The sequence below is a fragment of the Sminthopsis crassicaudata genome, chromosome X, assembly GCF_048593235.1.
Source record: "Sminthopsis crassicaudata isolate SCR6 chromosome X, ASM4859323v1, whole genome shotgun sequence".
NCBI lineage: Eukaryota > Metazoa > Chordata > Mammalia > Dasyuromorphia > Dasyuridae > Sminthopsis > Sminthopsis crassicaudata.
In genome coordinates this window covers 87,880,931-87,904,486 of record NC_133623.1, presented here as the reverse complement: position 1 = coordinate 87,904,486, position 23,556 = coordinate 87,880,931, and the positions used below count along the sequence as shown (strand labels likewise).

Below are 23,556 nucleotides of genomic sequence, written 5' to 3'. Positions count from 1 at the left end.
CTTGGATAGGCCGAGCGAATATAATAAAGATGACAATACTCCCCAAACTAATCTATTTATTTAGTGCTATGCCAATCAGACTCCCCAGAAACTATTTTAATGACCTAGAAAAAATAACAATAAAATTCATATGGAAGAATAAAAGGTTGAGAATTGCAAGAGAACTAATGAAAAAAAAGTCAGATGAAGTGGTCTAGGTGTACCTGATCTAAAACTATATTATATAGCAGTAGTCACCAAAACCATTTGGTATTGGCTAAGAAATAGACCAGTCCATCAGTGGAACAGATTAGGTACAAAGGGCAAAATAGGGTACAACTATAGTAATCTAGTGTTTGACAAACCCAAAGATACCAACATTAGAGATAAAAATTCATTATTTAAAAAAAAAAACTGTTGGGAAAACTGGAAATTAGTATGCCAGAAATTAGATATGGATCCACACTTAACACCATATACCAAGATAAGATCAAAATGGATCCATGATTTAGGCATAAAGAGGGAGATAATAAATAGATTAGAGGAACAGAGAATAATCTACCTCTCAGACCTGTGGAGGAGGAAGGAATTTATGACCACAGGAGAATTAGAGATCATTCTCGATCACAAAATAGAAGATTTTGATTACATCAAACTAAAAAGTTTCTGTACAAACAATACTAATGCAAACAATATTAGAAGGGAAGTAACAAATTGGGAAAATATTTTTACAGTTAAAGTTTCTGATAAAGGTCTCATTTCCAAAATATATAGAGAGCTGACCCTAATTTATAAGAAATCAAACCATTCTCCAATCGATAAATGGTCAAAAGATATGAACAGACAATTCTCAGATGATGAAATTGAAACTATTTCCACTCATATGAAAGAGTGTTCCAAATCACTACTGATCAAAGAAATGCAAATTAAGACAACTTTGAGATACCACTACACACCTGTCAGATTGGCTAAGATGACAGGAACAAATAATGATGAATATTGGAGGGGATGTGGGAAAACTGGGACACTAATAAATTGTTGGTGGAGTTGTGAAAGAATCCAGCCATTCTGGAGAGCAATTTGGAATATGCCCCAAAAGTTATCAAACTGTGCATACCCTTTGATCCAGCATTGCTGCTATTGGGCTTATATCCCAAAGAGATATTAAAGAAGGTTAAAGGGACCTGTATGTGCCAAAATGTTTGTGGCAGCTCTTTTCATAGTGGCTAGAAACTGGAAGATGAATGGATGTCCATCAATGGGAGAATGGTTGGGTAAATTATTGTATATGAAGCTTATGGAATATTATTGCTCTGTAAGAAATGACCAGCAGGAGGAATACAGAGAGGCTTGGAGAGACTTACATGAACTGATGCTGAGTGAAATGAACAGAACCAGAAGATCGCTGTACACTTCAATGCTGTATGAAGATATATTCTGATGGAAGTGGATATCTTCAACATAAAGAAGATCCAACTCACTTCCCGTTGATCAGTGATGGACAGAAATAACTACACCCAGAGAAGGAAGACTGGGAAGTGAATGTAAATTGTTAGCACTACTGTCTATCTACCCAGGTTACTTATACCTTCGGAATCTAATACTTAACTGCAACAAGAAAATTGGATTTACACACATATATTGTATCTAGGTTATATTGTAACACATGTAAAATGTATGGAATCACCTGTCATCTAGGGGAGGGAGTAGAGGGAGGGAGGGGAAAATTTGGAAAAATGAATACAAGGAATAGTGCTATAAAAAATTACTCATGCATATATACTGTCAAAAAATTTTATATTTATATTAAAAAAAAGACTGACAATAGTAAATGTGCTCATTTGCATGTCCTCAGATTAGTGTTGGGTGGGAAATGGTAGCAATTTATAATGTGTTCCTTCACCAGAAAGTTCTATCTGCAAGCTTAGGCAGTCTAGTTCAATTTAACAAACAGATAGATAGATAGACAGATAGATAAATAGATAGATAGATAGATAGATAGATAGATAGATAGATAGACAGAGAGATAGAAAGATAAATAGAATGGAAATAGATATAATAATGGAAATAAATATTTATCAATAAAATTAAGAGTCTCCTTTGTGTAAGAGAGAAACACAATAGTATAAATAGGAGTGAGTCTTGGAATCAGGAAGGCATGAATGCAAATCCCACCTTTCCTTTTACTAGTTCTTTATTATTATTATTATTATTATTAATTATTATTAAAGCTTTTCATTTACAAAACATATGCATTGATAATTTTTCAACACTGAACCTTGCAAAATTTTCTGTTCCAAATTTTCCTCTCCTTCTTCCATTCCCTTCTCCTAGATAGCAGGTAGTACAATACATGTCAAATATGTTAAATACATATGTTAAATCCAATAAGTGTATACATATTTATAGTTATCTTGCTGCACAAGAAAAATCAGATCAAGAAGGAAATAAATCTGAGAAAGAAAATAAAATGCAAGCAAACATCAACAAAAAGAGTGAGAATGCTATGTTGTGGTCCACACTCAGGTTCTACAGTCCTCTCTCTGTGTGGAGATGGCTCTCCTCATCACTAAACAATTGGAACTGGTTTGAATCATCTCATTGCTGGAAAGAGCCACGTCCATCAGAATTGAACATCATATAGTCTTATTGTTGCTTGTATAATGATCTCCTGGTTCTGCTCATTTCACTTAGCATAACTTCTGTACATTTTTCCAGGCCTCCTTTCCTTTGGTCGTTTCTTACACAAAAGCAATATTTCATAGCATTCATATTCCATAATTTATTCAGCCATTCTCCAATTGATGGACATACAGTTTCTAGTTTCTAGCCACTACAAAAAGGGTTGCTACAAACTTTTTGCACATATGGGGCCCCTTTTCCTCAGAATTTCAAGTCTGTTCTTCTCTCCATAAAAGCTGCCTATGGTGGGAGTTCTTTTGTTTTTTAATTCTCTTTTTTTTTTTTTTTTTTTTTTAGGCTTGAGATCTGTTCAATGCAAAAGAGCTATAGCTGCTTTAATTTGTCCTGGGGCAGTTCTGCTGATTGATTTCCGGTGCTGTGTTAGAGGCCAGGTCACGTTCTTCTGGGGCTCAGTAGTTTACAATTTGTCTTTGTAACAAATCTAGCAAACCACCTGCTTGCAATTAGAACAGAGTAGCCTAAGGAGGTTCACAGAAGCTACAATGCCCTGACTTCTGGCTCCAGCTCCTAACTCCAGTCTAGGTTCTGGGCTTCTTTGTTCTGAAGTTCTTTGAAGGTATCTTTTTTCTGGGATTGTGTAGTACTCCAAAACCCGTTTAGAGGCTTAATCTGCTGTTGGTTTGAGAGAATGTCAGAGGTGGTCTCCACCTCTTGGCTTTGCCCTAAAATCTTTTAAACTAGTTCTTTGATGCTGGCACATTACTAAACTTTTAAGATTTTTCAGTTTCCCTTTCTAATTTTCTTCAGTTTCCCTTTGCTCCAAGGATCTAGAGAAGATGATCTCCAAAGGTCTTTTCTGCTCTGTTGAGATTTAGACTAGGTTTATCTCTACAAACTGCCTTTTTTTTCTGAATAGATCATGGAGTATAAATTATAGGATTTATAGACTCTAAAGACTGTGTTCTAATAGTCCTTATTTCACAGATAAGGACAGGGAGACCTCAGCTGAAGTCATGCAGTAGTAAATATCAGGGGGAGATTCAAGTTCAGATTTTCTGAATAGACATTGAATGCTTTTTGTTCTTGTTTTGTCTTTTTAAAATGCTATTTTCAAGCAAAAAAGGACAGAAAACTACCAAAGAGGAAGCCATATCACAACAGAGTCATATTGATGGTTGTATATTGTAGGGGTGAGTTGGGGAGGGGATCCATTTTCTTCACAATTTCAATCTCAACTCCATACTTTATGCCATGGTAATAGGGCTGCCATGAATATTGATTCTCATGATTCTTTTATGGAAACAACATGGGATGGGGGTTGGGGTGGGGTTCTACTTCCTTTTCTTTCACCAACTGTCTCCAAAAATTACTGCCCTACTCCCTTTTCCTGGGTCTCACAGCTAATGATTCCTCCCAGTGCATCGAGGTCCAGGGAGTAGAGTGGACTTACCAGGTATCTGGAAAACATTAACTGGTATATAAACAAATTCCTCCACATAGCAAACTTGGAGGAAGTACTAGTTACCAGTGTCATAAGATCATGGGGTGGGTTTGCTCTGTAAATTCCATGGAGTTAGTAGAAGGAGCCCTTAATCAGGGAAATTTGGACTGAATGTTGGCTCTTACTCAAGCCCAGTGGCACTAGGCTTCTCTCACAGATTCCTCATCACTAAGATGGGTATAATGCAAATTTGACAAGCTCTCCTCCATGAGAGAGAAAAAAAGACCTTTTCAAATCTGAAAGCTTTCTCTTGAGGCTTGGGAATTAGCAGTAAAATCCACATTCCATCTACTGCCATTTACCTTCCAGCCATAGATCCATACTCATCAGTGAGAGGGGAGGTGATTAAGTGTTGACTTAGCTCCATTTGTATAGAATTCAGAAAAGCACCGGGAAGCCTGTTGTATTTTTAAGTAGTCCTCTGCCCTCCAAAAGTGTTTGGAATGAAAAAGCAATAGTAGAAAGGAGTTTATTAAAAGATGTTCATTAGTAACAGAGGGGAAAGTAGAGGAAAGTATTATTGGATGGAAGGTAAAGATATTATTTTAATTTTGCAGCATATGAAAAAAGTGGCATTTTGTCATTGGAAGGATGCTGTATTGGCATTCAAAGACCCCAAGTTCATATCTCAGATGTGGTTAAAATCCCAAACCTGCTTCTTGTTACCTGTGTAAGTTGGGCTAAGTCATTTCCTCTCTCTTTACTCTTTCTGTAAAATGGTGAGGTTTTACTTGACAGCTTCATGAGACTCTTAGTTTTAAATGTATGATCTCAGGAGGCATATAATCCTTTGTAAGGAGGAACCTGGCCTAGTAGAGAGAAAGCCAGTCTTTGAGGCAAAAAGATGGTGGGGGGAGGCTAGGGAAAAGACTTTGGTACAATACGTACTATATGCCAGGTTCTCTGCTAAATGATTTACACGTTATCTTATTTGATTCTTATTACAACCCCCAAAGGCAGATACCTTGTTATTCCCATTTTACAGCTGAAGCAACTTGAAATCCAGGCACTTCCTTTAGATAGCTCTAAAATGAGGTCTAGATGGTGCTCACTCACACTGAATGGGGTTGTTGTGAAGATAACCTGAACGTCCTAGAGAAGTTTGGGGTGGAGGAGTTGTAGTAATTACATGACTTTCCAGAGGGAAATGTATTGTTAAATGAGGGATGGCATTGCTAGGCAGGGGAGGTTCATGGCAAGGAATGTTTTTGGGAAGTCTTTTTAGCTTTGTGAGATCTAAACTCCTTTCTCTGCCAAAAAAAGGGACTTTTACATTGGCTTGGGATGAAACCTAGATGGAACAACGATGTTTATCTAATCCTGCAGTTCTCACTCTGTGTCTGTGGATTTCTTTGGATCTATTTTTATAATAATAAATACTAAAACATTTAATTTCTAGGATGGTAAATCCTGATTGAGAAAGCTATGTAAACAAAAGCTCTTGGGGTGGATCTTTAACACTTTTAAGAGTGTAAAGGAATTCCAAGATCAAAAACTTTGTGAAAGCTTTGCCTAGCACAAGCTTTTCTTTGATAGATAATAGGCCTTCCTTAGTCTTAGGCTGTGTAAGCAGAAAAGGTGACAATTGGTGGCAAATGCCTTGTAATACTTCTTAATAGACTTTTAAAAAAATTGCTAGACTATTTTATACTCATCCAGCCCCACCCTAAGTATCCATGACTCCTCATGACTTACTCAATGCTTCACATAAAGCATCCTGTATCTAACATTTAAATTCCCATCTCCATGCTTTTGTAGAGATTGGGATGTTCTTCTCCTTCCTCTAATTTCTCCTTAAAACTGTGGCTTCCTTTTAGGTCTAGCTCAATAGCTATGTCCTTGAATTACATCTTTCCTGATTTCCCCAATTTTGTGTGTGATCAATGAATTTCCCCAATGGAATATCAACTCTTTATGGGTAGTTAGTGGTTTATTTTTGTCTTTGTAACTCAAGAACACCCTAGAGTACCTAGTATACAATAAGTGATTAGTAAATGCTTGATTGATGTGCAGCTCTCAGGAGTTGAGTTCATGAGACTTCCTTTTTATTTCTGACCCCAGGTCAGATATCTAGGAAGGGAACAGGGAATCATGAGTTCCCTGCCTATGCTCACTCCTGAAGGGCTCAGTGCTCATCCTTTAGGGACTAGAAATGGCAATTCCTGACAGCCAGGTTCTCTTGGGCATTGACCTCTCTGCAGAAGCCTGGCCTTCTACAAGCTAGGTGACATTAAAGGTAAATTGGAATAATATGCCACTGTAATGCAGGCCAGTCTGAATCCCAGGAGGCTCAGAGGTTGCTTGAGCTAAGAGCAACATAGCTGGCTCTTAAGTGGCCTCTGTATCATTGATGGGGCTCTGCTCTGGGTCCTTTGATTTCTTGGCCACATGGCAAATACTGAGAGAACCAGGCTGTTGAAACTCCCAATGGATGCTGACACTTAGTGGAATGAGCTTCACTGCAGCAAAAGTCCCCCTTCCCGTTCAGAAATGGAGATTGTACACAAGGTGTGAGCATCTTCTTCAAAAGCCCTTGCATAAAGGTCATTCAGCATGCATTTACTTGTAGTGGTTTATATCTGAATCTTCTTAAGACAAAAAAGGAGCTGGAGAGGGAACAAACGGCCCCAGAAATGCTAATACATTCTCCAGAGGTCACACAGCAGATGGAGAAGCAGAATGTGGGGTTGAAATTGAGGCTACTATCCTAAGTGTCTCTCTTTGGCTATTTCCGAAGCTATATAGAGAACATAGTGAAATTAGAAAATGTGAACACTGAGAAAGGCATTAGATCAAAGCTGGGGGTGGAGGGAACAGCAGGTGGATAAAGATCAGGAATGGAAGGGAACTTAGGACAGGGAATGTCAGAGCAGGGAGGAGATTTAGAACAGGGGGTCCTCAGGGTTGGGAGAGGGCTTAGAACAGGGGGTGTCAGAGAGGGGTGGGTACTTAGAACAGGGGATGTCAGAAGTGGGGAAGGAGACTGAGAACAGGGTCTTAGAAAACAAAATATAAAATGCCACAGCTTGCAAGGGTCTTTTAATGACCCTTGATCCCTCAGAGAAATAATGATTTGGCCCAGATTCCTCAGTGAGTTGCAGACAAAGCAGAATCTATTGCTGTTCTTTTGTTCTCTAATGGAAGTATATCTTTCTCTAGATACTATCTAGCCTATAGTTATAGGAATTGTGAACACAATAAATTAGACAAGAACACCCACAGAAGGATGCTAATATTTTCCATACTTTTGATTCTAGACTTGGAAGGGCAAAAGTCTATTGTGTGTGACAAATTTCTACAAATCATCAGCAGTGTCTTTTGTTAATTGGATGTATTAATTTTACTTAACTTGGCTTATTGATTCCAAAACTTTTTCTCCCCCTCTTTCAGTTTTTTAAGAGTAAAAAACAGGTTATAGAAAGTATATGGGGAAAATAACAATATTTATGGAAACACAAATAGGAGGACTGTTGTAATATCTTTGTTAATGCATAAAAGAAAATATAGTTATTCCTTTTACATTACAGGGTAGGGCAGTGCTCCTGCAATCTGGAAACATTGTGTAAATTTTTTTGGTCCTCTCTTTGTATCAGAGGAGTTTGATTCTTTTCTTTTTCTTTATATTATGTTTATTTTATTGGAAAATTTGGGGTAAGTATAGACTCTGTCATCTGCTGGCATTTATATGTCATCTGTAATTTCCATAAAACTCTGCTAAAATTCTCATTTACTTTCTTATACTCACCCACAATATATCTAAACCATGATGGGGGAAGTCACAATGTAGAAGGAATAAATGCAGAAAAAAGTTTGGAAGGAAGCACAGAGAAGCAGAATAGTTTTGTAAAGCAAATATGGAAGTTATTATAGAATGAAAAAAAAATGTGATATGCTAGGTGGTGCTGGAGTCAGGAAGACTTATCTTCCTAAATTTAAATCCATTTTACTGGCTGTGTGATCCTGGGCAGGTCATTTCACTATTTGCCTCAGTTTCTTCATCTGTATGATAAACTAGAAAAGGCTAAAGTCACTCCAGTGTTTCTGCAAAGAAAAACCCAAATGGCATAATGAAGAATTAAACATGACTGAAATGATTGAACAAAAATGACATTAAAATTCATAGTAATCCTCTTTTTGCATTCTCTTGAGTATATAAGAATGTTCTTTTTTCAGTATAAAAGTTAAAATTTAAAAAAATCCTATCCAAATATTAATATGTACTCATGAAAGCAAGAAAGTGTCTAATAACCAAAACAGAACAAAATATAAGAAGGATTCTGCTTTACTCTTCTAATTGCTTCTTCTAAGTTAGTGACATTCCAAAGCTTGGCAATATTCTGTATAAAACTAAAATAAAATTAAGTAGGAAGAGGATAGTTGAAACTTAATCATTGGATTTCCGGGCAACCATTTCGACTGTTTCGTGGCTATTTGGATTTCCTACTTGGAGTTCTATTGGAGTGCACTGCTAAATTGAATCAGTTAATAAGGAAATCCTGGAATAAGTAAGGTGCTAATGAATGAGTTTCACACCTCCTCACTAGCTGCTACATAATTGATATCTTTGGGCAGGAGATGGGCTGATTCATCCTATTCCTGTTTTCCATATTGCAATCCTGGTAGATTTCAGAACATTTGTCAATGTCCATTCAAAAAAAAAAAAAGACAAAGATAATGAATAAACAAATGAGTGGACTAGCTAGAGACTTTAGTGCTAAGTACTCAGAATAACATTTGTTTTGTCTTCCATGTTTCCCTTCCCTTTTTATTCCCTTGGGACAAATCACTGTTTGACTCTTTGTTCTGATTCACCAGTTAGGATGCCCTCAGAAATCTTGAGAAGAGGGTAGCATTTTCAACTTTCTGGAAAGATTTGTAATCCCCAGCATATTATCTCAAATCTCCTAGAGATCTCAGGAGACTTGCATCAACATTAATGTGTATTGAAAACGTCTGTTAATTAATGTAAGAAAATCTTCCATGAAAGTCCAAAGCCCTTGCATAGATGTTCACGCCTATCACCATTTAATACTTTCCTAAAGGAGAGATGGAAAGAGGCTCCATTCATTCCAGATGGTTTGTGGCCACTCCTGATGACTTTCAGTTTCACAGCCACTTCACCAACACACCAGACCAATTTAATTAATGTGTTGATTAATTGACCAATTCTGAAGTACATCAGTGTTTACCTAGAACATTCCTAAAAAAACAAAGCAAACAAAAACCAACAAAAAACACTCAGGATTGTAGGTAAAGTATTTTTACTACTGTTTTATAGAAAAGCTAACTGAGGCATAGGGAGGTGAACTGATTTGTTTTAAATCACACAACTAGCAATTTTGTTTCTTTTTAAAAAAATTTTTTATTGAAGCTTTTTAATTTTGGTAAAGCATTGAATAAGTAAATTAATTTAAGTAGTATTGTCATTTTTATTATATTCATCCTACTCATAAGCACTTGATATTTTTCCAGTTGATTAGATCTGACTTTATTTGTGTAGCAAGTGTTTTGTAGTTGTGTTCATATAGTTCCTGACTTTGGCTTGGCAGACAGACTCCCAAATATTGTATATTATTGACAATTATTTTAAATGGAATTTCTTTTTATATTTCTTGCTGTTGGACTTTGTTGGTATTTTGTATCCTGCAACTTTGCTAAAGATGTGAATTGTTTCTAGTAGTTTTTTAGTTGATACTCTAGGGTTCTCTAAGTATACCATCATATCATCTGCAAAGAGTGAAAATTTGGTTTCCTCATGACCTACTCGAATTTCCTTAATCTTTTTCTTCTCTTATTGCCAGAGCTAATATTTCTAATACAATACTGAATAGTAATGGTGATAGTGGGCAACCTCTTTTCACTCCTGATCTTATAAGGATTGGTTCCAATTTATCCCCATTACATATGGTGCTTGCTGATGGTTTTAGATAGATGCTACTGATTATTTTAAGGAAAAGTCCATTTATTCCTATACTCTCTAGTGCTTTTAATAGGAGTGGGTATTGAATTTTATCAAATGCTTTTTCTGCATCTATTGAAATAATCATGATTTGGTTATTAATATAGTTTGGTTATTAATATAGTTGATTATGCTAATAGTTTTTCTAACATTGAACTAGCCCTGAATTCATGGTATAAATCCTACTTGGTCATAGCGTATTATCTTTGGGATGACTTTCTGTAATCTTGTTGGTAATATTTTATTTAAGATTTTTGCACCAATATTCATTAAGGAAATTGATTTATAATTTTCTTTCTCTGTTTTCACCCTACTTAGTTTGCCTATCAACTCCATATGTGTCATAAAAGAAACTTGGACTCCTTTCCCTATTTTTCCAATATTTTATATAATATTGTAATCAATTATTCTTTGAATGTTTGGTAAAATTTATATGTAAATCCATCTGGACCTGGAGATTTTTTTCTTAGGGGCTTGATTAATAGAACAATATATTATTATAATTAATAATTATATATATATAATTCATATAATTATATTTTTCATATTATATATTTTGTAATATATAATGTAATTGATAATTTTATAATTAATAGAACACACTTTTTCTATTTCTTTTTCTAAAATGGGACTATTTAATTAGTTTATTTCCTCTCTTGTTAAGCTGGACAATTTATATTTTTGTAGATATTCCTTCATTCCATTTAGATTATCAAATTGGTTGGCATACAGTTGGGCAAAATAACTCATAATTATTGCTCTAATTTTTTTCTTTATTGGTGGAAAGTTCTCCCTTTTCATTTTTGAGACTAACAATTTCATTTTCTTATTTCCTTTCTCTAATCAAATTAACTTAAGGTTTAGCTATTTAGTTGTTCTTTTCATAAAACCAACTTTTAGTTTTATTTATTAATTCAATAATTTTCTTATTTTAAATTTTATTAATCTCCCTTTTATTATCAAAATTGCAAATTTGGTATTGAATTGGGATTTTAAAAATTTGTTCTTTTTTTAGCTTTTTTAGTTACAAGCCCAATTCATTGATCTCTTTCCCTATTTTATGCAAGCAAGCATCTAGAGATATAAAATTTCCCCTAATAACAGTTTTGGCTGCATCCCACAAATTAGGTATGTTGTCTCTGTTGTCCTTCTCTTGGGTGAAATTATTGATTGTGTCTATGATTTGTTGTTTCACCTACTCATTCTTTAAGATTATAATATTTAGTTTCCAATTAATTTATGGTCTATTTTCCCCTGGCTTTTATTGCATGTAATTTTTATTGCACAATGATTTGAGAAAAATGTGTTTACTATTTCTGTCTGCATTTGATTTTTGGGGTTTTTATGCCTTAACATATGGTTCATTTTTGTATAGGTTCCATGTACTACTGAGAGAGGTATATTTCTTTATATATATATATATATATATATATATTTATATATATATATATATATATATATATATATATATATATATATATATATATATATATATATATATATAGTTTTTATTTACCAGATATATGCATGGGTAATTTTACAGCATTGACAATTGCCAAACCTTTTGTTCTAATTTTTCCCCTCCTTCCCCCCCCTCCAGATGGCAGGTTGACCAATACATGTTAAATATGTTAAAGTATAAATTAAATACAATATATGTATACATGTCCAAAAAGTTGTTTTGCTGTACAAAAAGAATCAGACTTTGAAATAGTGTACAATTAGCTTGTGAAGGAAATCAATAATGCAGGCAGACAAAACTAGAGGGATTGGGAATTCTATGTAGTGGTTCATAGTCATCTCCCAGAGTTAAAAGGTATATTTCTTTCTCTCTCCATTCAATTTTCTCCAAACATCTATCATCCCTAATTCTTCTAGGATTCTTTCTTATTTTGTGTTTTGATTTATCTAATTCTGAGACAGCAAGGTTGAGATCCCTTAATAGTATAGTTTTGCTGTCTAATTCTTCTTGCAGCTCTCTTAAGTTCTCTAGGAATATGGATGCATATATGTTTAGTAATGTTATTACTTGTCTATGATATCTTTAAGTAGGATATCATTTCCTTCCTTATCTCTTTTAATTATTTTTTTTTGCTTAATCTGAGATCAGAATTGCTACTCCTGCTTTTTTTAAACCTCAGCTGAACCATAATAAATTCTGCTCCAGGATTTTACCTTTACTCTAAATGTATCACTCTGCTTTAAGTGAGTTAGTTTCTTGTAAACAACAAATTGTAGGATTCTGGCTTTTAATCCAGTCTTCTATCCACTTCCATTTTATGGGAAAGTTCATCCCATTCACATTCACAATTAAAATGACTAACTGTATTTCCTTGTATCTTGTTTACAAAACTTGTTATATTTTTCTCTTCCCTTTCCATTTTCCCCTCCTTCCCAGTATTTTTTCATTGATCACCCCTCCCCCAAACAACCATTCCCTTTTGCAGCCCCTTGCTCTTTTTTGTATAGGGTGAAACAAGCTTCTCTGAGAAGCTAAATGTCTGATATTCTCTCTTTGAACCAATCTGATGAGAGTATGATTTGCACAATTCTCATCCCTCTCCCCTCTTTCCCTCAATTTCAATAAGTCTTTTTTTTTTTGCTTCCTCATGAGATGTAATTTACCCCATTTTAACTCCATTTTCCTCTTCTTCCAGTAGAATCACCTTTCCTTCTCTAATTCTTTTTTATACCATCACAATAAAATCAAGTTATACTTGCCCTCTAAGTATATCCATAACAGAGATACTGATCTCAAGCTTTAAATATATCATCTTCCCATATAGGGGTATAAGCTTTTTAACTTTTTTAAAAAGTTATTTTTATTTTCCTTTTTGCCTTTTATGGTTGTCTTGAGTTCTGTATTTGAAGATCATTTTTTACATTCAGCTCCCCTTCAATGTTTTAGAGTGGAAACTGCTAGGTCCTCGTTAGCTCCTGTTGCTAACCTCAACAAGGTCAACTGGCTCTTACCTTCATCAGGTCTTCAGAATGCATGGCTTCGATTATCTGAATTGAAGAATGACCTCAAGAGGTCCCCCACAGAACACCCGATACACATGAATATGCAGCAACAAATCTTTATTCTATTACTTTACTACATAGAGTTCCCTCAATCCTAATGCTCTAATCCTCCCCTCCCCTTTCTGCAACCCCTTTTTCTGTAGTCCCCAGGTGACATATCAGAGCCAGGTGAAAAACAATCAATTTCCTTTCTTTGGAGTCTTTTTTCAAGATGCAGGTGTTATAGAATGGATATATCCTCAAAAGCCTTTAAATATTTTGACACATAAATACCAAGCTTTATATCAATTTCTTTCAGAAGTAGTTCAGAGAGAAGTCTTGTTAACAGGTAAACCTCCAGTTATTCATTTATCAATGTCACCTTTTCAATTTGCTCATCTGATCCAAACAGATGAGTGGGAACCTTTATTGCCTTTTTGTTCTTTTACACATGTTAACTTGCCTAAGCCTGCTCAATTTTATAAACAACTTTCTATAAATGTTCAACATTCTGTGATTAGTGAGATTCCTGTTAAAGGACCAAATATTTTTACTGATGCTACTAAGGATCATAGAGCAAGCTTTTATATAACTTCTACCAACACTTTAAAGGTATTGTCTACTCAATATGATTCCACTCAGAAGAATGAACTTTATGCCATTTTATTTGTTTTACAACATGTATCTTCTCCTTTTAATTTAATCACAGATAGTCATTATGCATGCTTAGTGTAACAAATTTACCTAATTCTATTATTAATATCCGTCAATCTACTATTGCTCAATTACTTTATCAAACGCAACAAGCATTACTTGCTTTGAAATCACCTATATACATTATGCATGTACGTTCACATACAGATGGCAGAGGTCCAATATTTGAAAGTAACAAGGATGGCTGATGCTGCACTGTACAGCTGTAATATACTTAGTACAGTGGAGGCTGCTCAGATAGCACATAATAATCTTCATTTGTCAGCTAGATCTTTAAGAAGACTCTATGGTATCTCTAAACAACAGGCAATAGAGATAGTTAAAAGATGTTTAGAGTATATTCCCTTTGCCCCACATAAATCAGATCCAACTCATAATCCAAGAGTTGACAGGCCTAATGATATTTAGCAAATAGATGTCACTCATTGGAAGTCACAGTTCATCCATGTAACTATTGATACTCATTCAAAATTTGTATTAGCTACTCTTCAACCTGGAGAAGCCTTAAAACATGTTTTGGCACATTTGTATAATTGTTTTGCAACAATTGGGGTCCCCCAACAAATAAAAATAGATAACGTTCCTTCTTATACTTCTAAAGGTTTTCAGTCTTTCTGTTCTGAATTTAATATATCTCATGTTACAGGTATTCCATACAATCCTAATGGTCAAGCCATTGTTGAACGTCCCAATAGGTCCCTTAAGACACTGCTTGTTAAACAAGAAAAGGGAGTACTATGGGGAAGGCCAAAAGGGTGCCTTACTCAGAGTGCATTGGATAAAGCAGTATTCACATATAATTATATGCAATTTGCAGATGATGATTTAACCCCTGCAATTCGATTTTGGCACACTTCTGAGAAACGAGGGCCTATACATTTACAGAAAGACAAGTATAAGGACAAAGATCAGTATAAAGGGGGTAAAAAAGTTCTATGGAAGAGAGAAGATGGAACTTGGGCAGGTCCAGGGACGGTTAGGATTTGGGGTCCAGGGAATGCTCTTATCATTGCAGATGATACCAGAGAACAATGGGTACCAACCAGGAGAATCAGGACAGTGGGAGAAGATGCAGAAAAAGCTGAGAAGAAGGTAGAGGAAACCCAGAAGCAATAGAAACAGAGTGATGAAAAGAAAGAATAACGAGATTATGGTGCAACTGCTATTTGCATTTACATTTCTTGACCCGAGTTCAAAGATTCCAGGAACAGTTGGGGTTCCAATGTAGAATTGGACAGTGCTAACAAAGGCTCAAGATGTTGCTGCTGATCGAGAAGGGCATTGGACATGGGCTGTAATTCCTCATCCTCCAGTATTACATCTTGTAGGATGGGGTGAACCTACTCCACATTTTGGGGTGATGGATAATGGGTCTTAGCTCCTGTGAGGTCCTTTGTTCCATACTATTATAATTCTAGAAACTTCCATGTCACTATAAGTATAAATCTTTGTGTATTACACCTCTTCCATTGAATTATACTGATTCTGCTCATACATCCTCATACAGTATCATTGTTGAAGTCTATAATGATCTTCTGGTTCTGCTCATTTCACTTAGCATCAGTTGATGTAAGTCTCTCCAAGCCTCTCTGTATTCCTCCTGCTGGTCATTTCTTACAGAGCAATAATATTCCATAACATTCATATACCATAATTTACCCAACCATTCTCCAATTGATGGACATCCATTCATCTTCCAGCTTCTAGCCACTATGAAAAGGGCTGCCACAAACATTTTGGCACATACAGGTCCCTTTCCCTTCTTTAGTATTTCCTTGGGATATAAGCCCAGTAGTAGTATGGCTGGGTCAAAGGGTATGCACATTTTGATAACTTTTTGGGCATAATTCCAGATTGCTCTCCAGAATGGTTAGATTCTTTCACAACTCCACCAACAATGCATCAGTGTCCCAGTTTTCCCACAGCCCCTCCAACATTCATCGTTATTTGTTCCTGTCATCTTAGCCAATCTGACAGGTGTGTAATGATATCTCAGAGTTGCCTTAATTTGCATTTCTCTGATCAATAGTGATTTGGAACACTCTTTCATATGAGTGGAAATAGTTTTAATTTCATCATCTGAAAATTGTCTGTTCATATCCTTTGACCATTTATCAATTGGAGAATGGCTTGATTTCTTATAAATTAAAGTCAATTCTCTGTATATTTTGGAGATGAGGCCTTTATCAGAACCTTTAACTGTAAAAATGTTTTCCCAATTTGTTACTTCCCTTCTAATCTTGTTTGCATTAGTTTTGTTTGTGCAGAAACTTTTTAATTTGGCATAATCAAAATTTTCTATTTTGTGATCAATAATGGTCTCTAGTTCTCCCTTGGACACAAACTCCTTCCTCCTCCACAAGTCTGAGAGGTAAACCATCCCATGTTCCTCCAATTTATTTATGATTTCGTTCTTTATGCCTAAATCTTGGACCCATTTTGATCTAATCTTAGTATGTGGTGTTAAATGTGGGTCCATGCCTAGTTTCTGCCATACTAATTTCCAGTTTTCCCAGCAGTTTTTGTCAAATAATGAATTCTTATCCCAAAATTTGGGATCTTTGGGTTTGTCAAACTCTAGATTGCTATTTTTATTCACTATCTTGCCCTGTGAACCTAACCTATGCCACTGATCTACTAGTCTATTTCTTAGCCAATACCAAATAGTTTTGGTAACTGTTGCTTTATAATATAGTTCTAGATCAGGTACAGCTAGACCACCTTCATTTAATTTTTTTTCATTACTTCCCTTGAAATTCTCAACCTTTTGTTGTTCCATATGAATTCTGTTGTTATTTTTTCTAGGTTCTTTAAATAGTTTCTTGGAAGTCTGATTGGTATAGCACTAAATAAATAGATTAGTTTAGGGAGTATTATCATCTTAATTATATTCGCTCGGTCTATCCAAGAGCACTGAATGTCTTTCCAATTATTTAAATCTGACTTTATTTTTGTGGCAAGTGTTTTGTAATTTTGCTCACATAATTCCTGACTTTTCTTTGGTAGATGGATTCCCAAATATTTTATGCTCTTGACATTTGTTTTGAATGGAATTTCTCTTTGTATCTCTTGCTGTTGCATTTTGTTGGTGATGTATAAAAATGCTGAGGATTTATCTGGATTTATTTTGTATCCTGCCACTTTGCTAAAATTCTGAATTATTTCTAATAGCTTTTTAGCAGAATCTCTGGGGTTCTCTAAGTATACCATCATGTCATCTGCAAAGAGTGATAATTTGGTTTCCTTATTACCTACTCTAATTCCTGTAATCTCTTTCTCAACTCTTATTGCCAAGTCTAGTGTTTCTAATACAATATTGAATACTAATGGTGATAGTGGGCAACCTTGTTTCACTGCTGATCTTACTGGGATTTGTTCCAGTTTTTCCCCATTACATATTATGCTTTTGATGGTTTTAAATATATACTCCTGACTATTTTATGGAAAAGTCCATTCATTCCTATACTCTCAAGTGTTTTTAGTAGGAATGGATATTGGATATTATAAAAAAAATTTTTTTTCTGCATCTATTGAGATGATCGTATGGTTTTTGTTAATTTGCTTATTGATATAGTCAATTATGCTAATAGGTTTCCTAATATTGAATCAGCCCTGCATTCCTGGTATAAACCCTACTTGGACATAGTGGAGTATCCTGGGGATGATTTTCTGTATTCTTTTTGCTAATATTTTATTTAAGATTTTAGCATCAATATTCATTAGGGAGATTGGTCTATAATTTTCTTTCTCTGTTTTCAACCTACCTGCTTTAGGTATCAGTACCATGTCTGTGTCATAAAAGGAATTTAGTAGTACTCCTTCAGATATTTTTCAAATAGTATTTCAAATAGTTTTTGTAGCATTGGAGTTAATTGTTCTTTAAAGGTTTTGTAGAATTCACATGTATATTCTTCTGATCCTGGGGATTTTTTCTTAGGGAGTTGGTTAATAGCTTGTTATATTTCTTTTTCTAAAATGGGACTGTTTAACCAATTTACTTCTTCCTCTGTTAATCTGGGCAAGCTATGTTTTTGAAGGTATTGTTCCTTTTCATTTACATTATCAAATTTATTGGCATAAAGTTGGGCAAACTAATGCCTAGCTATTGCTCTAATTTCTTCATCATTAGTGGCAAGTTCTCCCTTTTCATTGATTTTCCTCTTTCCTTTTTTAAATAAAATTTACTAAGGGTTTATCTATTTTGTTGTTATTTTTCATAGAACCAACTCTTAGTTTTATTAATTAATTCAATAGTTTTTTTTTTACTTTCAATTTTATTAATCTCTCCTTTTATTTTTAGAATTTCAAGTTTAGTGTTTGACTGGAGGTTTTTAATTTGTTCCTTTTCTAGCATTTTTTGTTGCAAGCGCAATTCATTGACTTTCTCTTTCTCTATTTTAGTAGGCCTCTAGAGATATAAAATTTCCCCTTATTACTGCTTTGGCTGCATCCCACAGATTTTGGTATGATGTCTCATTATTGATTGCCATTTTCTTGGGTGAAGTTATTAATTAAGTCTATGTTTTGCTGTTTCACCCAATCATTCTTTAGTATGAGATTATTTAGTTTCTAATTATTTATTGGTCTATTTTCCCCTGGGTTTTTTATTGAACGTAATTTTCTTTGCATTGGGATATGAAAAGGATGCATTTATTATTTCTGCTTTACTGCATTTGAATTTGAGGGTTTTATGTCTTAATATATGGTCAATTTTTATATAGGTTCCATGAACTGCTGAGAAGAAAGTGTACTCCATTCTGTCTCCATTTAGTTTTCTCCAAAGATCTATCATATCTAACTTTTCTAGAATTCTATTTACCTCTTTGACTTCTTTCTTATTTATTTTGTTTTTTGATTTACTTAATTTTGAGGGTGCAAGGTTGCGATCTCCCACTATTATAGTTCTGCTGTCTATTTCTTCTTGCAGCTCTCTTAATTTTCTCTTTTAAGAATTTAGATGCTACACCACTTGGTGCATATATGTTTAGTATTGACATTGCTTCATCAACTATACTACCCTTTATCAAGATATAGTGCTCTTATCTCTTTTAATTAAATCTATTTTTGCTTTTCCTTGATCTGAGATGAGCATGACTACCCCTGCTTTTTTGATTTCACCTGAAGCATAGTAGATTCTGCTCCAACCTTTTATCTTTACTCTGTATGTATTGCCCTGCTTCAACTGTGTTTCCTGTAAACAACATATTGTAGGATTCTGGGTTTTAATGCAGTCTGGTAACTCCTTCCTCTTTGTGGAGGAGTTTACCCCATTCACATTTATGGTTAAAATTACTAATTCTGTATTACTTGCCATCTTGTTAGCCCCTGTTTGTGCTTTTCTCCTTTCCTTACCCTTTAACCCCCTCCCCAGTATTAAACTTGTTAAGCACCACTTGCTTCTCACAGCCTTCCCTTTTTAGGATCCCTCTACCCACTTTAGTGTTCCTCCCCCTTTCTTACCCCTTTTCCTCACAATTTTTATATTCCCTTCCACTTAGCTTACTCCTTCCCTTTTCCCCTCCCACTTTTTAATGAGGTGGGAGAAGTTTCACTGTAAATTGAATATGTCTAATATTTTTTTCTTTAAGTCAATTCTCATGAGAGTACCACACTATGTTCATCACCCTCCTTTCTTTCCCTCAGATATAATAGGTTTCCTTTGCCTCTTTGTGAGATGTAGTACCCCTACTTTACTCTCTTTCTGGTACAATTTTCTTTCTACCTCTAGTTTCTAGAACAAATTATTCATGTGCTCTTTATATATCTTTATAACAGAAATATAGTTCCCAAGATTTCTTTTTACCATTTTAGGTTTCTCTTGAGTCCTATATTTGGAAATCAAACTTTTTGTTTAGTTCCGGTTTTTCATCAGAAATAGATGAAATTCACCTATTTTATTGAATGTCCATCTTCTTCCCTGGAAAAAATGCTCATTTTGGTTGGGTACGTCATATTTGGCTGCTTACCAAGTTCCTTAGCCTTTCAGAATATCAGATTCCAGACCCTTTGATCCTTTAATGTGGATGCTGCTAGATCCTGAGTAATTCTATTGTGGCTCCTCTATATTTGAATTGATTTTTTTTCTAGCAGCTTGTAGTATTTTTTCCTTGGTCTGATAGTTCTGGAATTTAGCCACAATATTTCTTGGAGTTTTGATTTTAGGGTCCCTTTCAGTAGATAATTGATGAATTCTTTCAAATTCTATTTTGCCCTCTGTTTCTAAAACATCTGGGCAGTTCTCTTTGATAATTTCCTGGAAAATAGTGTCCAGGCTCTTTTTTTAATCATATTTTTCTGGAAGTCCAATAATTCTCAGAATATCTCTCTGGGATCTATTTTCTGTTTTGAGGACCAAATAAGACCATTAGGAAGCACTTAGCACATACCCGAAACATAGTAAATGCTATTTAAATGTTATATTATTAACTATTATTAAGTTTGTTTTTTTTCTCAAGAAGGTGTATTTGACATTTTTTCCATTGTTTCACTTTTTTGGTTTTGCTTGACTGATTTTTGGTGTCTCCTCGAGTCATTCAATTCCATTTGTTCAATTCTGATTTTTAATGAATTATTTTCTTTACTCCCTTTTTTATATCTTTTTCTTGTTGTCCAATTGAGTTTTTAAGTGAGTCTTTTTGTTCTATGGAATTTTTTTCCATTTCTCCAATTTTACTTTTTAGAGAGCTATTTTTTTTAATTCACTAATTCTATTTTTCAAGGATTTTTATAGCTTTATCCTCTCTATCTTTAAATGAGTGGGATAAATTATCCAGATCCTTTTGCCAAGATCCTTTCCTTTTTCCATTTTGCTTCTAGCTGTCTTGTGAGAGCCTTTTAAATTTATTCTATGAGAGTCTTGTGTGTTGGGGACCAGATCATATCCTTCTTTGGGGATTCATCTAGAGATAGTCTGTTTTTATTCTCATCAGGGTTTAAAGTCTGCTCTCTGTTTATATAGAAGCTATCAGTAGAGTCCATTTTAATTTTTTGCTTATTTTGTCAAAGAAGAATCGAAGAAAACAAGCTAACAAAAAACAAAACAATACAAATGTAATATGCTTTTTTTTTTTTTTTTTTTTTTTTTTTTTTTTTTTTGGTGGGGGCCTGGATGGTATTACCAAGCTTCCTCTACAGACTGTTGGTGGCAGCAGTGAGGCACTAGAAGGACATCAATGTCTGGGCCTAGTCTGTGCTCTGAGACTCTGAGGCTCTAAGAATGGGCTGAATCACTCCCGGTGAGTGTGGCCCTATCCCAAGTGACCCTAGCTTTTCAGGGTTATAGTCTTTACTCCTTGAGTTTAGAGCTGCTTGTCTACTGGATTGCTGCCAGGGCAAAGTAGCCACACTGAGTTAAAGTTCTTCTCTCAGAAACGCCCGAGTCACACTCCATCCCCCTCAGGTATGCTTGGTGTGAGCTGCCTGCCAAGCTCTCACTGCTTTCCCTCAGCCTGTGCCCAATCTAAACATCCCCACCTGAGAGCAAAAACAGACTTTTTTTGGCGAATTTTGAAGATATCTTCTGTTGGTAATTATTTGTGTATTTTTTTCAGTCAAGCCCTAATTTCAAGGCCTTGTCATGAAATAAACTATTCTGAGAAGAAAGGAAGAGCCTAAGTAGATGTGTATGTCCTCTCCACCATCTTGGCCAGTAGTCCTCTAATAAATCTTAAATACCCTACAAAGTATAGACATAAGGATATATGTTCTTAATATGATAAAATCTGTCTAAGCTTAAAAGTTATTTGTTATGGGACACTGGAACATTTCTCAATATATACAAGGGGTAAAACAAGGATATCTCTTGTCCTCGTTGCTATTTGACAGAATTCTAGATATGATAGCATTAGCAATGAGACAATAGAGCAAAATGAAATCCACAATGATGGGCGTATAAGAGACAAAATTATTCCATTTTCTGATATTATTATGACTTAATAATAGTTAATAATATAACATTTAATTATAATTTACTATGCTTCGGGTACTATGCTAAGTGTTTCATAATTGTCTTATTTGGTCCTCAAAACAATTTTGCATGGCATTTATTTTTCTTATTTTACAGATGAAGAAATTGAGGCTCGCAGATGTTAAATGACTTGTCCAGAGTCAGAATTTAGTAAGTGAGGTTGGATTTAAATTCAGGTCTTCCTCTACACCTTTGAACATTATCTTACTTGGCTGTTCCAGCTGCTTACTTAGGTAAAATTTGGGAACCAGCAAATTACTGATTGAGACAATAAATTTAGTAAATCTGATCACAACAAAATAAATCTACAGTATTTTTGTTGTCATGGGTGGGCCATGTCAATATAATGAAAGTGATAATAAATGAAAAATACTTTTATTCTATAAATTCCCAATCAAACATTAAACTCGAAATCCTGAAAATCGAAGGAGAAGTTGAAATTGAATTGAAAGTAAAAATTAAAATTGAAAGTAAAAAAAAAAAAAAACAATTGAAATAACACCTACAATTAGAAGCAGGTTTTATTAAAATACACCCAATAAAATAAATTATTAATTAATCTGATTTTAAAAAGTAAAGAACATATATAGTATAGAAAAGAAAACATGGCTTGATGTTTTATTAAAAAATTGAAAATGATCTGAAAAATTAGAGTAAGATTTCCATCTTAAAACTTATATAATAGGGGCAGCTAGTTGGTGCAGTGGATGGAACACCAACCTTGAAGTCAGGAGTATTTAGTTCAAATCTGGCCTGAGACACTTAACTCCAATTGCCTCAGAGAAAAAAAAAATTATACAATAATGTCAAAAATGCATGACCTGATAATTAAAGATGATATAAAAATTAGAAAAGAAGTGCCAGATCATTAATCTTTCGGAGCCATGATTCTGGAGGTCATGAACAAGAAATAGTAGTGATTGAAGTTTAAAATATAAACTTTAATTACATGACATTGATTAACTCTTTAATAAATACTATTACTGTATCTAGGGGGGGAAGGGAAGCAGCTAAGAAGAGGAAAATATAGCCTATGTACAAAATGTCTCTTACAATCCTATAACATGTTTGCAAGGGAAAAAATACACATTTGAAACAGAGACACACACAGAGTAAAGGTAAGAGACCAGAGCAGAATCTATTATTCTTCAGCTGAAGTTTAAAAGGAAAGGGTAGCAAATATGATCTCAGACAAAGCAAAAGTAAAAATAGCTATAATTTAAAGAGATAAAGAAGGAAATTGTTATTTTTATTATTTTTAATAGTTTTTATCTACCAGATATATGCACAGGCAATTTTACAACATTGACAATTGCAAACTTGTTCTAATTTTCCCCCTCTTCCTCCCCCCCGATTGGCAGGTTGACCAATACATGTTAAATATGTTAGAGTATAAATTAAATACAATATGTGTATACATGTCCAAACGTTGTTTTGCTGTACAAAAAGAATTGGACTTTGAAATAGTGGACAATTAGCCTGTGAAGGAAATCCAAAATGCAGGCAGACAAAAATAGAGGGATTGGGAATTCTATGTAGTGGTTCATAGTCATCTCCCAGAGTTCTTTTGTTGGGTGTAGCTGGTTCGGTTCATTACTGCTCTATTGGAAATGATTTGTTTCATCTCATTATTGAAAATGGCCACATCCATCAGAATTGTTCATCATGTAGTATTGTGGTTGAAGTATACAACGATTAAGGAAATTATTTCTTAATGAAAAGTACTATAGATATGAAGTAATATTAATACTAAACACATATAAGTAATATCAATACTAGAAGCACATAGAC

General features: G+C 34.5%; 1 protein-coding gene and 1 long non-coding RNA gene across 10 annotated transcripts in view; one reads left to right on the top strand and one right to left on the bottom strand.

Annotated features, from left to right (window-relative positions):
* The window catches only part of LOC141548957 (uncharacterized), a 1,406,018-nt gene that overhangs the window by 33,585 nt on the left and 1,348,877 nt on the right, over positions 1 to 23,556 (bottom strand). The gene's annotated exons all lie outside the window — the stretch shown is intronic.
* LOC141548306 (GRAM domain-containing protein 4-like) overlaps positions 3,139 to 23,556 on the top strand; it is a 50,282-nt gene continuing 29,864 nt past the window's right edge. For both annotated transcript variants that reach the window (XM_074277082.1, XM_074277083.1), the window contains exon 1: positions 3,139 to 3,238. The gene's annotated coding sequence lies outside the window, so the exon portion shown is untranslated. The remainder of the gene's footprint in view (positions 3,239 to 23,556) is intronic.